Below are 15590 nucleotides of genomic sequence, written 5' to 3' on the forward strand. Positions count from 1 at the left end.
AAACTGAGGGTGGGGGCCAGGTAAATCACCTTGGAGGGCCGCATCCGGCCCCCGGGCCTTAATTTGGGGACCCCCGATCTAGTAGATGATCTAGTTCAGGGGTCCTCAAACTTTTAAAACAGAGGGCCGGTCCACAATCCTTCAGACTGTTGAGGGGCCAAATTATCATTTCGGGAAAAAAACCCGAACAAATTCCTATGCACAGTGCACATACCTTATTTGTAGTGCAAAACAACAATAACAATGAAATAACAATACAATATTTAAAAATGAAAATAATTTTAACCAACATAAACCTATCAGGATTTCAATAGGAAGTGTGGGCCTGCTTCTGGCCAATGAGATAGTCAGGTTAATTAGGGTTGTTGTTATTGTTGTTGTTGTTGTGTGTCTTCAAGTCATTTCAGAGTTTGGGCGAGCCTAAGTCCAAAATTATTTATTTATTCATTTACTACATTTATTTACTACATTTATATCCCACCCTTCTCACCCTGAAGGGAACTCAGAGCAGCTGTATGTACATACAATATATTATATTATTAGCATAGCACAATATTAGCATTATACTATATTGAACTATACCACTATACTGTAATGTTATATGTAATATATAACATACTAGCTGTGCCCGGCCACGCGTTGCTGTGGCGAAGTCTGGTGGTATGGGAAATAAAGTATTGAGGAATTGGTGGTAATTAAGATAAAGGGTAAAAGTTTTCCCCTGACTCTGGGGGTTGGTGCTCATCTCCATTTCTAAGCCGAAGAGCCGGCGTTGTCCATAGACACCTCCAAGGTCATGTGGCCAGCATGACTGCATGGAACGCCGTTACCTTCCCACCGGAGCGGTACCTATTCATCTACTCTCATTTGCATGTTTTCGAACTTCTGGGTTAGCAGAAGCTGGGGCTAACAGTGGGGGCTCTCTCCGTTCCCCCAGTTCAAACCTGTGGCCTTTCAGTCGAGAAGTTCAGCAGCTCAGCGCTTTAACATGCTGCGCTATCAGGGGATATTATTTCCTAAAGCTTGTGAATATACAATATTTGTGGGTTTTTTGGAAGCAAGTATGAATGCTTGCAATTAGGGAAAATGATTAGGCTTGCAGCTTTAAAGCCTGGCTGTTTCCTCCCTGAGTGATTTTTTTGTTGGGAGGTGTTAGCTGGCCCTGATTGTTTCCTGTCTGGAATTCCCTTGTTTTCAGAGTGGTGTTTGAGATATTTTATGTGCTTCTACTGTCTGTGGCCCTCAGAAAACAGAGGATTTGGCAGACTTTGGTGATGGGAATACTTTGTTGGGAGGTGTTAGCTGGCCCTGACTGTTTCCTGTGTGGAATTCCACTGTTTTCAGAGTGGTGTTGTTTGCGATATTTTATGTGCTTCTACTGTCTGTGGCCCTGAGAAAACAGAGGATTTGCCAGACTTTGATGATGGGAATACTTTGTTGGGAGGTGTTAGCTGGCCCTGATTGTTTCCTGGGTGGAATTCCACTGTTTTCAGAGTGTTGTTCTTTATTTAGTGTTCTGATTTTAGAGATTGTATTGTTCTGTTTTATTATTGATTTAGCCTTCTAACTGGCAGCAATTGGATAAAAGCAATTATTGCTCTCCCTCTAATTAGGACTTTATTTTTCTTTTCTTTTTGTTGTATCAACCTAGAGCCGTGGATGAGGGGTTGTGTTGTCAAATTTCGAGGTTGGGGGGCCTGTAATTTTGTTGTTTTGTCCACTGCCCTGATGCCATCACTCTTTTATATATATAGATAAAGGGTAATGAAATTTCAGCCTGGGACAAAACAACAAAACTACACATCCCAGAAACGCAAAACTTGGCAGCACAACCTCTCATCCATGCCTCTACGTTCATACAAGATCTATTGTCAGTGAGATTGCTGTTGTTGTTGTTATTATACTCTTTTATATATATAGATAATTAATATTATTACATGATATTATTGTTAGTATTGTATTGTATAAAATGGTAATATTATTATCAATATTATATGTATATACAATATATTGTATTATTAAAACTGATATAAAAATATTATATTATAAATGAGGGCGAGGGCCTGGTAAACTTCCTTGGAGGGCCGCATCCGGCCCCCGGGCCTTAGTTTGGGGACCCCTGATCTAGTTCCTAAAGAGACCATTTCCCCCCTCTGTTATGAGTAATTGAAATCTGGGTAAGAATCTAGGGCCAACTTCTTTCTCTGCAGCCGGCAGGAACAGCTAGCCACTGGCTGCCAGAATAATTGGTGAGTCAACCCCAAAGTCCCGAATTGAGGCTTTGGTGTCTCTCCCAAATTGGTAAGCGGAGCAACGTTTTGGTAAAAGAGTGGGTGGCAGTTCAAAACACAATCAAAGAGCCATAGTTTACTGCCGCTGTGTGGCCTTTTTACTCCTTGAAGGGTGGTCTCGGCCACCAAATTGTCCTGAATTGAAGGGAGGAGGACTTGAGGGTGCCAATTACGGCCAGGGCTGCTTACAGGCTCCAACCTATTCTGTTTTACCGGAAAGTTGTGATCCAGGGCTAGGACTGTCCTGTTCAGCAAAATCTGCTGCATGTTTCACCAGAAGCGGGTTTCCTTTCTGTTAAGGAACAGAAAGCTTATGAGCGGATGCTTCGTTTCCTAGGAGTTAGCTTTCAGCGTTGGAACTCAACCCACAGTGTTTCCTACACAAAACCACTGCTTTCTCCAGTGTTTCTCGTTCCAATAGACTTCATTTTTGTAAGGAGAAGGATGAGAAAAGCTTTTCCCTTATTGTTGCAGGAACCTCTTTCCTAAATCGCTTAGGGATCTTCCCGTTATCTTGTCTAAATCAGGGGTCCCCAAACTAAGACCCTCCAAGGTCATTGACTTGGCCCCCATCCTAAACTTTAGACTTAGGGTTGACCTAAGTCTACCTGGTCTTTGGAGGTCTCTTTGCTTAGCTACGGCCTTATGAGACCATCTAGATGGCTTTTGGAGGTCACTTTCCTTACCTATGGTCCTATGAGATCATCTAGATGGCCTTTGGGGACCCCTTTCCTTACATATGGCCTTATGAAACCATCTAGATTATCTTTGAGGGTCCCTTTCCATATCTATGGTCTTCTGATGGCCTGATGAGATCATCTAGATGGCTTTTGAGGGTCCCTTTCCTTATCGATGGTCTTATGAAACCATCTAGATGGTCTTTGAGGGTTCCTTTCCATATCTATGGTCCTATGAGACCGTTTAGATGGCCTTTGAGGATCCCTTTCCTTACCTATGGTTTTATGAGATTGTGTAGATGGCCTTTGAGGGCTCCTTTCCTTATCTATGGTCTTCTGATGGCCTGATGAGATCATCTAGATGGCTTTTGAGGGTCCCTTTCCTTACCTATGATCTTATGAGACCATCTAGATGGTCTTTGGAGGTCTCTTTGCTTACCTGTGGTCTTATGAGATCGTCTAGATGGTCTTTGAAGGTCTCTTTGCTTAGCTACGGCCTTATGAGACCATCTAGATGGCTTTTGGAGGTCACTTTCCGTACCTATGGTCCTATGAGACCATTTAGATGGCCTTTGAGGATCCCTTTCCTTACCTGTGGTTTTATGAGATTGTGTAGATGGCCTTTGGGGTCTCCTTTCCTTATCTATGGTCTTCTGATGGCCTGACGAGATCATCTAGATGGCCTTTGAGGGTCCCTTTCCATATCTATGGTCTTCTGATGGCCTGATGAGATCATCTAGATGGCTTTTGAGGGTCCCTTTCCTTATCGATGGTCTTATGAAACCATCTAGATGGTCTTTGAGGGTTCCTTTCCATATCTATGGTCCTATGAGACCGTTTAGATGGCCTTTGAGGATCCCTTTCCTTACCTATGGTTTTATGAGATTGTGTAGATGGCCTTTGAGGGCTCCTTTCCTTATCTATGGTCTTCTGATGGCCTGATGAGATCATCTAGATGGCTTTTGAGGGTCCCTTTCCTTACCTATGATCTTATGAGACCATCTAGATGGTCTTTAGAGGTCTCTTTGCTTACCTGTGGTCTTATGAGATCGTCTAGATGGTCTTTGAAGGTCTCTTTGCTTAGCTACGGCCTTATGAGACCATCTAGATGGCTTTTGGAGGTCACTTTCCGTACCTATGGTCCTATGAGACCATTTAGATGGCCTTTGAGGATCCCTTTCCTTACCTGTGGTTTTATGAGATTGTGTAGATGGCCTTTGGGGGCTCCTTTCCTTATCTATGGTCTTCTGATGGCCTGATGAGATCATCTAGATGGCCTTTGAGGGTCCCCTTCCATATATATGGTCTTCTGATGGCCTGATGAGATCATCTAGATGGCCTTTGAGGGTCCCTTTCCTTATCTATGGTATTCTGATGGCCTGATGAGATCATCTAGATGGCCTTTGAGGGTCCCTTTCCATATCTATGATCTTCTGATGGCCTGATGAGATCATCTAGATGGCCTTTAAGGGTCCCTTTCCTTATCTATGGTCTTCTGATGGCCTGATGAGATCATCTAGATGGCCTTTGAGGGTCCCTTTCAATATCTATGGTTTTCTGATGGCCTGATGAGATCAACTAGATGGCCTTTGAGGGTCCCTTTCCTTATCTAGGGTGTTCTGATGGCCTGATGAGATCATCTAGATGGCCTTTGAGGGTCCCTTTCCTTATCTATGGTCTTCTGATGGCCTGATGAGATCATCTAGATGGCTTTTGAGGGTCCCTTTCCTTACTTATGATCTTATAAAACCATCTTGATGATCTTTGAGGGTCCTTTTCCATATCTATGGTCTTCTGATGGCCTGATGAGACCGTCTAGATGGCTTTTGAGAGTCCCTTTCCATACCTATGATCTTATGAGACCATCTAGATGGTCTTTGGAGGTCTCTTTGCTTACCTATGGTCTTATGAGATCATCTAGATGGCCTTTGAGGGTCCCTTTCCTTATCTATGGTCTTCTGATGGCCTGATGAGATCATCTAGATGGCCTTTGAGGGTCCCTTTCCTTACCTATGGTCTTATGAAACCATCTAGATGGTCTTTGAGGGTCCCTTTCCTTATCTATGGTCTTCTGATGGCCTTATGAGATCATCTAGATAGTCTTTGAGAGTCCCTTTCCTTACCTATGGTCTTATGAGATCATCTAGATGGTCTTTGGAGGTGTCTTTGCTTACCTATGGTCTTATGAGATCATCTAGATGGCCTTTGAGGGTCCCTTTCCTTATCTATGGTCTTCTGATGGCCTGATGAGATCATCTAGATGGCCTTTGAGGGTCCCTTTCCTTACCTATGGTCTTATGAAACCGTCTAGATGGTCTCTTTGTTTATCTATGGTCTTAAGTTAGGGTTGACCTAAGTCTGAAATGACTTGAAGGCACACAAAAACAATCCTAATTTTTTACTATTTCATCATAGTCCTCCCTTCCAACAGTCTGAGGGACTGTGAATCGGCCCTCTACTTTAAAAGTTTGAGGACTTCTAGTCTAGGTTTTCCTTTCCAACTTGAATTGTGAGGGGCCTTGTTGTGGTGTCCGTCCTTTATGCTTAAGAAACCGTCCTATGAGCAACTTTGAGAGGGATTGTGAACAAACCCCCATAACGCTTCTCTGCCAAGTATCCACCACTGTATTTTTTGCCCCTCCCCTCCTTCCGTAAGCTGGCCTGACTTTGTAACCGATCTCAAGCTCCCGACCCCTTTCCCAGTTTATTTTTTGCCCCGGCGCATGCCAGAAATAGCCATCCGGAGGACCCCACAGCTTGCAGGTTTGCACTCTGCTTTTGCTGCAATGGAAACATAACCCGAGGCCCTAATGGAAGTTGAGAAAAGCAAGACGTCAATGGGTCTGCTGGAGCCGGAGAGCGTTGCCCTCATCATGAAATTTAGCGAAACTGGAAGCTCTTCCTGTAAAGCATCTGAGATCGAACCTGTTTGGGGCTGGCAGTTGGCCACACACTTCCCTTCCTTCCTCTCTGTGGGTTCTTCCCCATAGAATATCTCCCTCAAGAATGTGACACTCAAGAATGGCTCAGGAATTGAATTCAGCCCTTAGACTAAAGAGTCTCCCCACCATTGCTGTATAACAGGGGTCCTCAAACTTTTAAAGCAGAGGGCCGGTCCACAATCCTTCAGACTGTTGAGGGGCCGAATTATCATTTGGGGGGGAAAAACCAAATTCCTATGCACACTGCACATATCTTATTTGTGGTCAAAACAACAACAATAACAATGAAAGACCAATATAATATTTAAAAATGAAAATAATTTTAACCAACATAAACCTATCAGGATTTCAATGGGAAGTGTGGGCCAATGAGAATAGTCAGGTTAATTAGGATTGTTGTTGTTGTGTGTCTTCAAGTCATTTCAGACTTTGGGCAAGCCTAACTCCAAAATTATTTATTTATTCATTTACTACATTTATATCCCACCCTTCTCACCCCAAAGGGAACTCAGAGCAGTACATACAATATATTATCTTATTAGCATAGCACAATATTCGCATTATATATTACTATATTGAACGATACCACTATACTGTAATATTATATGTAATATATACTGTAACATATAATTAATATTATTATATGGTATTATTTGTAGTATTATATTGTAAAACATGGTAATATTATTATCAATACTATATGTATATACAATATATTATATTATTTAAACTGATATAAAAATATTATATTATAAAACTGAGGACGGGGGCCAGGTAAATGACCTTGGAGGGCCGCATCCGGCTCCCGGGCCTTAGTTTGGGGACCCCTGCTGTATAACCTTTTAATGCATAGAAATGTCTCGGTGCCAGGTTGGCTCTGGTGTGGCCATGCTTCCTGAGCCTTCGGTTTGCTTTAGGAGGGTGGGGCAGCGAGAATATTTTTGCGATAAACCTCTGGGCTGCTTCCCAGAAGAAAGCCTTGTTTACAGCTTGCTTTCTAATGCAGGACAAGGAAAAAATGAGTAAGATTGTGGAGACGTCAGCTGATGCTCAAAGTCTTGTGGATTTGATCCCATCACATGCAGCTTTAATGGCTGCCCCTACTGTCGGATTCATCTTCAATTCCCCCCAAATCTTTTTGAGATCAGATTACTGTATAAACTCGAGTATAAGCCTAGTTTTTCAGCCCTTTTTTTAGGACTGAAAAAGCCCCCCTCGGCTTATACTCAGGTCAGGGTCCTGGTTGGCTTATATTTGGGTCCGTTTATACTTGAGAATATATGGTACATTTATTATTTTTCTCTATTATTATTGGTATTATTACATTTATTATTTTCTTCTATTATTATTGGTATTATTACATTTATTATTTTTCTCTATTATTGTTGCTACTACAGTAGTCTCACTTATCCAACATAAACGGGCTGGCAGAAGCTTGGATAAGCGAATATCTTGGATAATAAGGAGGGATTAAGGAAAAGCCTATTAAACATCAAATTAGGTTATGATTTTACAAATTAAGCACCAAAACATCATGTTACACAACAAATTTGACAGAAAAAGTAGTTCAATTCACAGTAATGTTATGTTGTAATTACTGTATTTACGAATCTAGCACCAAAATATCACTATGTATTACATTTATTATTTTTCTCTATTATTGTTGCTACTACAGTAGTCTCACTTATCCAACATAAACGGGTTGGCAGAATGTTGGATAAGCGAATATCTTGGATGATAAGGAGGGATTAAGGAAAGGCCTATTAAACATCAAATTACGTTATGGTTTTACAAATTAAGCACCAAAACATCATGTTATACAACAAATTTGACAGAAGAAGCAGTTCAATGCACAGTAATGCTATGTAGTAGTTACTGTATTTACGAATTTAGCACCAAAATATCACTATATATTGAAAACATTGACTACAAAAATGGCTTGGATAATCCAGAAGCTTGGATAAGTGAGACTCTACTGTATTACATTTATTTTACATTATTATTATTATTATTATTAATAATAATAATAATAATAATAATATTATAATAATAATACATTTATTATTTCACTTTGATATTATTATTATTGCATTTATTATTTTACTCTATTTATTATTACTTGTATTCTTTTTCCAGTATTTATTATTATTATTATTATTATTATTATTATTATTATTACATGTATTCTTTTACTCTATTATCATTAAAAGGATACATAAGCACATTTACATTGAAGAAGATAAGAATAATGATTTGATCAGATTTGGTCAGTCTTATCTTAAATTTGAGCTTTATGTAAATATTCAAAAACATTCAACCTACAGATACCTCAATAATGTAATTTTATTGTTATCTATTTTTATTTCTGAAATTTACCAGTAGCTGTTGCATTTCCCACCCTTGGCTTTAGCTTGGATAAGTGAGACTCTACTGTATTACATTTATTATTTTACTCTGTTTATTATTACTTGTATTTATTGTTATTATTATTATTATTATATGTATTCTTATACTCTATTATTATTAAAAGGATACATAAGCACATTTACATTGAAGAAGATGAGAATAATGATTTGATCAGATTTGGTCAGTCTTATCTTAAATCTGAGCTTTATGTAAATACAGTAGAGTCTCACTTATCCAACATAAACGGGCCAGCAGAATGTTGGATAAGCGAATATGTTGGATAATAAGGAGGCATTAAGGAAAAGCCTATTAAACATCAAATTAGGTTATGATTTTACAAATGAAGCACCAAAACATCATGTTAGACAACAAATTTAGCAGAAAAAGTAGTTCAATACTCAGTAATGCTATGTAGTAATTAGTGTATTTATGAATTTAGCACCAAAATATCACGATGTATTGAGAACATTGACTACAAAAATGCGTTGGATAATCCAGAACGTTGGATAAGCGAGTGTTGGATAAGTGAGACTCTACTGTATTCAAAAACATCGAACCTACAGATGCCTCAATTAATGTAATTTTATTGGTATCTATTTTTATTTCTGAAATTTACCACCCTCGGCTTACACTGAAGTCAAAGTTTTCACAGTTTTTTTGTGGTAAAATTAGGTGCCTGCGCTTATATTCGGGTCGGCTTATACTCGAGTATATACGGTATTTCCAACATGGCTTCAGAGAAGTATCGATGGGTACCATTGGCAGGGCGTTTTCGGCAATGGCACAATGTCCTTTGAGAGTTTTGCTTTGCTGCTTCTTTTCCCATTCTCCTCTTCTGTTTACTGATTTTTTTTACTGATTTATTTTTTGAGTGTGTTTAAAATGGCCCTTTCTGATGCAGGGAGGCAGCCTTCTTTCCTTGTGGTTAAAGACAATGATGGACAATGCTCAATTTAAAGACTATGCCAAGAATTCCATTTTCATCTTGACTCTCTTGGGGGTAGAAACAGGCTTGCCTTCATCAAAAAAAAAAAGCTGAAGTTCATTGGAAGGCAGGTGCAATGCTTCCTCTTTCGTTTGAATCTTCTGCAGAAAGACAGTCCATTGCTGTTTTGAAGGCTTTTATATGCCCCATTTCAACAAAATTTTGTTCCACGTTTCATTAAGCAACATCAGAGTATAGACAGGATAATACAGTAGAGTCTCACTTATTCAACGTTCTGGATTATCCAACGCATTTTTGTAGTCAATGTTTTCAATACATCATGATATTTTGGTGCTAAATTCATAAATACAGTAATTACAACATAACATTACTGCGTATTGAACTACTTTTTCTGTCAAATTTGTTGTATGATGTTTTGGTGCTTAATTTGTAAAATCATAACCTAATTTGATGTTTAATAGGTTTCTCCTTAATCTCGCCTTATTATCCAACATATTCGCTTATCCAATGTTCTGCCAGCCCGTTTATGTTGGATAAGTGAGACTCTACTGTACGATGTATTAATGTGGAAGAAGCTTGTAACATTTTGAAGTGCATTTTGCATGTAAGGTAGAGTCTGTTATCCAAGCCATTTTTGTAGTCAATGTTTTCAATATATTTTGATATTTTGGTGTCAAATTCATAAATACAGTAATTACAACATAACATTACTGCGTATTGAACTACTTTTTCCTGTCCAATTTGTTGTATAACATGATGTTTTGGTGCTTAATTTGTAAAATCATAAGCAAATTTGATGTTTAATAGGCTTTTCCTTAATCCCTCCTTATTAGCCAAGATATTCGCTTATCCAAGGTTCTGCCGGCCCGTTTACGTTGGATAAGTGAGGCTCTACTGTATTTCAGTTATAACAGAGTGCTCTGGCTACAGGCCCTGTGGAGTCAGTCATCGTCCGTCTGATGGAAATTGCTGCCGCACAGAACCTGGCGACACTATAGGTTATTGCAGAACAGGAGTCTGAGAGCAGCAGAGAGGTGTAGTATCTTTCAGTATGTCCTGGATGTTTTAAAAGCCAAGGAGTGATGAAATTGATTCTTATATCTCTATAAAACACACACTGGAGGAGCACGTGCTCAATTGTTTCGTTATGGCCAGACTCACAAGGGCATAGTCTCTCTGGAGCAGGGGTCTTCCGGTACCTCCCCTCCAGTACTGCCGATGGGAGGGTATGGTGTCTTGCAAGAGTGAAGACTTTATGAGGATTAGGCACCTCCAGGTTTGTTAAATAAGCCATGGGAGCGATGTTATATCTGTTGTCTGCACTAATGTTAAAGACTGGAGAGCAAGCTAAATCAGATTGTTGCTCTGTGTCCAGGATCCATTGTCTGATGTGGACCTTAGCTTGGTCCCATCCCATGCTTAGTAGATGTTTTTGAGAGAAGCCTAGAGTTGCGATTTTTGTTTCTACTACCTTGTTCCATGTAGATTGAAACTCATCTCTCAGAGTTAGCGGGGCAAGGCCACATGGCGAGTGAGACAGATGCAACCAGTCACAAGTGTGTGTGCATTGCTGATTGCATCAGTTCAATTCAGTTCTGAGTTGAGTCCAGTGCTGTCTGCCTAGAGTCCTGTGTTCGTCTGCAAGTCTGTTTGTCTTGATCAGGGGTCCTCAAACTTTTAAAGCAAAGGGCCAGTCTACAATCCTTCAGACTGTTGAAGGACCGAAGCATTTGAAAAAAAATACGAACAAATTCCTATGCACACTGCACATGTCTTATTTGTAGTGCAAAACAACAACAACAACAACAATGAAAGAACAATACAATATTTAAAAATGAAAACAATCTTAACCAACATAAACCTATCAGGATTTCAATGGAAAGTGTGGGCCTGCTACTGTCCAATGAGATAGTCGAGTTAATTAGGATTGTTGTTGTTGTTGTTGTTGTTGTGTGCCTTTAAGTCATTTCAGAATTTGGGTGAGCCCAAGTCTAACATTAATTATTTATTTACTTACTAGTTGGAGGAGCTTAGCCTTCTAACTGGCAGCAATTGGATAAAAGCAATTATTCCTCTCTCTCTAATTAGGACTTTATTTTTCTTTTCTTTTTGTTGTATCAACCTAGAGGCGTGGATGATGGGTTGTGTTGTCAAATTTCGAGGTTGGGGGCCCTGTAGTTTTGTTGTTTTGTGGGTCGCCGTGACGCCATCACTCTTTTTTATATATATATATATAGATAGATAGATATATTGAACTATACTACTATACTGTAATATTAGTAATATTATATGTAATATAGAATATATAATTAATATTATTATATGGTATTATTATTAGTGTTATATTGTATTACATTATAATATTAATATCAATATTATATGTATAGACAATATATTATATTATAAAACTGAGGGCAGGGGCCAGGTAAATGACCCTGGAGGGTCGCATCCGGGCCCCGGGCCTTAGTTTGGAGACCCCTGGCCTAGAGTCCTGTGTTCGTCTGCAAGTCTGTTTGTCTTGATTACGACTGCTTTCAGTAAAACTTGTATATAGTTTTACTAAAGTCTCTGGGTGTCACTTCATTCTGCGTTCCACTGATTCCATCCAACTACTGCTGTGCAGCAAATTATCTGACAAGCTCCCTGCTTGGGTGGTGATGGCACGATTGTCAGCATGGATGAAACACTCTTTGTGGTCAATTGCTGGTCATTTGTGTAAATGTTGGACATTGCCCTGAGAGAGGCCGTTCTTCTGTTTCCGCCACCTGCTTCTTTGATCCTGGAACTCAACAAAAAGGCTCCTGTTTTGCTGCAGATTTGAACATGATTCTCAGCAATTGAGCCGAGGACAAAGGGAGAACATGGGAGGAATAAACTGGGATATTTTCAAAGTTTGATTGATTTGAACTGTCCTTCCAAATGGGGACAGTTGGAGGTTATCCCTCAGCAGTTGCTTTTATTTCCTTCCTCTCCTCCTTCCTGCACGAGCTTCATAATGCTGTTGCCATCGACTGCAAAAATACATGCGGTTTTCTCTTGCTCATTCTGGACACACTGTTCACTTCCTTTGTGAGGTTTGAATGCTTTTGAGGCAAAGCAGGCCAAGAAGCTATTATCTCTCCCCCCTTTTTTGTATCTTTCATTTGACTCTTTTTTGTCTTCTGTGTATTCTAAGGACAGTTGGTAAACTTCCATCCTTCAGTAAAAAATGTGATATTGTCCTCTGAAGCTTTTGCTGCTTGGATGCCCTAAGCCAACCTATGACACGCGTGTCAGCACTGACACGCCTAGCCATTTTTGCTGACACGCTGCCGCATGCAGATTGATTGGAAGACTATGTCTTTTGTGGCCAAATTTGGTGTGATTTGGTCCAGTGGTTTTGTTGTTTACTCCATGGGAATTATGCATGTGTGTGTGTGTGTGTGTGTGTGTGTGTGTGTGTGTATATATTTATATATTATTTATTATGACATAGCAAACAAGATAGATATGCTGGATTTTGTTTCACAAAACCACAAGTCGAACACTTCCCAAGTGTCTAGGACTGTCTGATGTATTTTCGGATGATGCGTGCAAATCCCAGTAGAGTGGCCTTTTGCAGTTGGCAGATTGTGATTTTGTCAATGTCTATTGTTTCCAAATGCCGGCTGAGATCTTTCGGTGTGCCCATCACCACCGGGACTACCTGCACTGGTTTCTGCCAGAGTCTTTGCAGTTCCACCTTGAGGTCCTGAGAGCGGCTGAGTTTTTCCTGTTGTTTTTTTGTCAATGCGTCTGTCACCTGGGATGGCGACATCAATGATCCAAACCTTTTTTTCCCCACAACTGTGATGTCTGGTGTGTTGTGTTCCAGAACTTTGTCAGTCTGGATTCGGAAGTCCCACAGTATCTTTGCGTGCTCATTTTCCAAGACTTTTGCAGATTTGTGATCCCACCAGTTCTTTGCTGCTGGGAGGTGGGACTTGAGGCATAAGTTCCAATGAATCATTTGGGCCTCATAGTTGTGCCTCTGTTTGTAGTCTGTCTGTGCGATTTTCTTACAGCAGCTGAGGAGATGATCAATGGTTTCGTCGGTTTCCTTGCACAGTCTGCATTTTGGGTCATCAGCTGATTTTTTGATCTTGGTCTTAATGGCCTTTGTCCTGATGTCTTGCTCCTGGGCTGCAAGGATCAGGCCTTTTGTCTCCTTCTTCAGGGTCCCATTTGTGAGCCAGAGCCAGGTCTTCTCCTTCTCAGCTTTTCCTTCAATTTTGTCAAGGAACTTTCCATGCAGTGTTTTGTTGTGCCAGCTGTCAGCTCTAGTTTGTAGTGCGGTTTTCTTGTACTGGTTTTTTGTCTGCTGTGCTTTGAGGAGTTTCTGATTTTTGACTTCAATCAAAGCAGGTTCTTCACTTTGCTTTCCATCTTCTGCCAGGGCATGTTCTTCTTCTTTGACGGCTTGTTTTACTTGTAAGAGTCCTCTGCCCCCTGATCTTCTAGGCAGATACAGCCGGTCAACATCACTGCGAGGGTGCAGTGAATGATGAATGGTCATGAGTTTTCTTGTTTTTCTGTCCAAATTGTCCAGTTCTATCTGTGTCCAGTTTATGATGCCAGCAGTATATCTTATGACAGGTATGGCCCAGGTGTTTATGGCCTTGATGGTGTTGCCTCCATTGATCTTGCTTTTGAGAATTTTTCTGACCCTTTGTGTGTATTCTTTGCTGACCACAGTTTTCACATGTTCATGCTTGATGTTGTCCAGCTGTAATATGCCCAGATATTTATAGGCCTCTGGCTGGTGACACTTTATTGTTTGGCCATTAGGCATATTTATGCCCTCACTTTCAATGATTTTTCCCTTCTTCAGTGCCACTGTTGAACATTTGTCCAAGCCAAACTCCATGTTGATATCAGTGCTAAAGATTCGGACAGTGTTAGTCAGAGACTGGATTTCAGTTTCCGTTTTTCCATACAGCTTCAGGTCATCCATGTATATCAGATGTGAAATTTTGTGAGAATTCTTAGATGTTTGATAGCCGAGATTTGTTTTTTGTAAGATTGTTGACAGAGGGATCATGGCAATAATGAAAAGCAGAGGGGACAATGAGTCTCCCTGGAAAATTCCTCTCCTGATGTTGACAAGTCCATAGCTTTCATTTCCAACAAACAGTTCAGTTTTCCAGTGCTCCATCATGTTTTCAATGAAGGTGCCAACGTTTTTACTAATCCCGATGGCATCCAGGCACTTGATGATCCAGCTGTGTGGGAGTGAGTCAAAGGACTTTTTGTAGTCAATCCACGTCATGTCAACCCTCGCAGGTGCCACCTTGACGTGGTGGGGGGGCTTAGCCATTCCGAGGATGCTGAGGGCTGTGCTGGCGGTAGTGTAACTACCGGCAGGTCCAACCAAGCCAGAGAGGCCTCAGCGGAGGAATGCAACCAAGTGCACCTAACCCATTAGCATTATGGAGAATCAAACCAAAACGAAGTCTATACTGGCTCGGTCGTCGCCCAGGATAAAAAGGACTGCGGTGGATGCTGCTGATTCTGGACATCCATCGACAAGTGGGCTACGGAATCATCAAAACCCAAATGAACAGTCACAGAAGCGGCAGAAATATACAATGCCAGAAAACCGCACAGTCATGAAATGCTATTACAACTCTGAACCTGAAAAGCGCAGCTACCAAAAAAGGATTATTATTATTATTATTATTATTATTATTATTATTATTATTATTATTATTATTATTATTATGCTCTATCTCCCATAGGGATTCAGGGCAGTTTACACATGGTAAAAATTCAATGCCAACATACAATATACAACAATCCAATAATAGTCAGGACAACTAAAACATAATAAAATATAAACAATGTACTCATTTGATATAAAAAGCAGACAACAGCAATAGCAACATCCTTTCTGTGATGCCCTTCATTTGAGCAGTGACCACTTCTTGCATCTGAGCTTGTCCCTTGGGGAATATTGCTGTGTTTAACCCATTTGCGGGTTCAGAAGCATTCTTGCTTGGAATCCTATTAGCTGCACTTCTCTGAAAATTGAAGCACAGTGGGGAGTGCATGTGTGCGTGTATGTCTTGGTCATGCAAAGTGTGTGTGTGCCTGTGCCCCCCTCCCCAAGCTAATTGGTGTCCCTTTGGAGCCGTTTCTTGACGCCAAGCTTATTGGGCGAAGTCTTTATTTGGGGTCAGGTTTATGGTCTGTGGGCCGCCCTGGCAGCGGATGAAAGCGGGCGGCCAAATTGCACGGTTCTGGTTGATGACAAAGTTGTACAAATAATCAGCGTCCCTGCTGTTCTCCAGAAGGTAAACACACTGGAAGA

At 40.5% G+C, this 15590-nt stretch overlaps 1 protein-coding gene across 2 annotated transcripts in view; it reads left to right on the plus strand.

The window, feature by feature from the left end:
• The window catches only part of capzb (capping actin protein of muscle Z-line subunit beta), a 92430-nt gene that overhangs the window by 17749 nt on the left and 59091 nt on the right, over nucleotides 1–15590 (plus strand). The window lies entirely within an intron of this gene.

The sequence above is a fragment of the Anolis carolinensis genome, unplaced genomic scaffold (genome assembly GCF_035594765.1).
Source record: "Anolis carolinensis isolate JA03-04 unplaced genomic scaffold, rAnoCar3.1.pri scaffold_15, whole genome shotgun sequence".
In the NCBI taxonomy this organism is placed as follows: domain Eukaryota; kingdom Metazoa; phylum Chordata; class Lepidosauria; order Squamata; family Dactyloidae; genus Anolis; species Anolis carolinensis.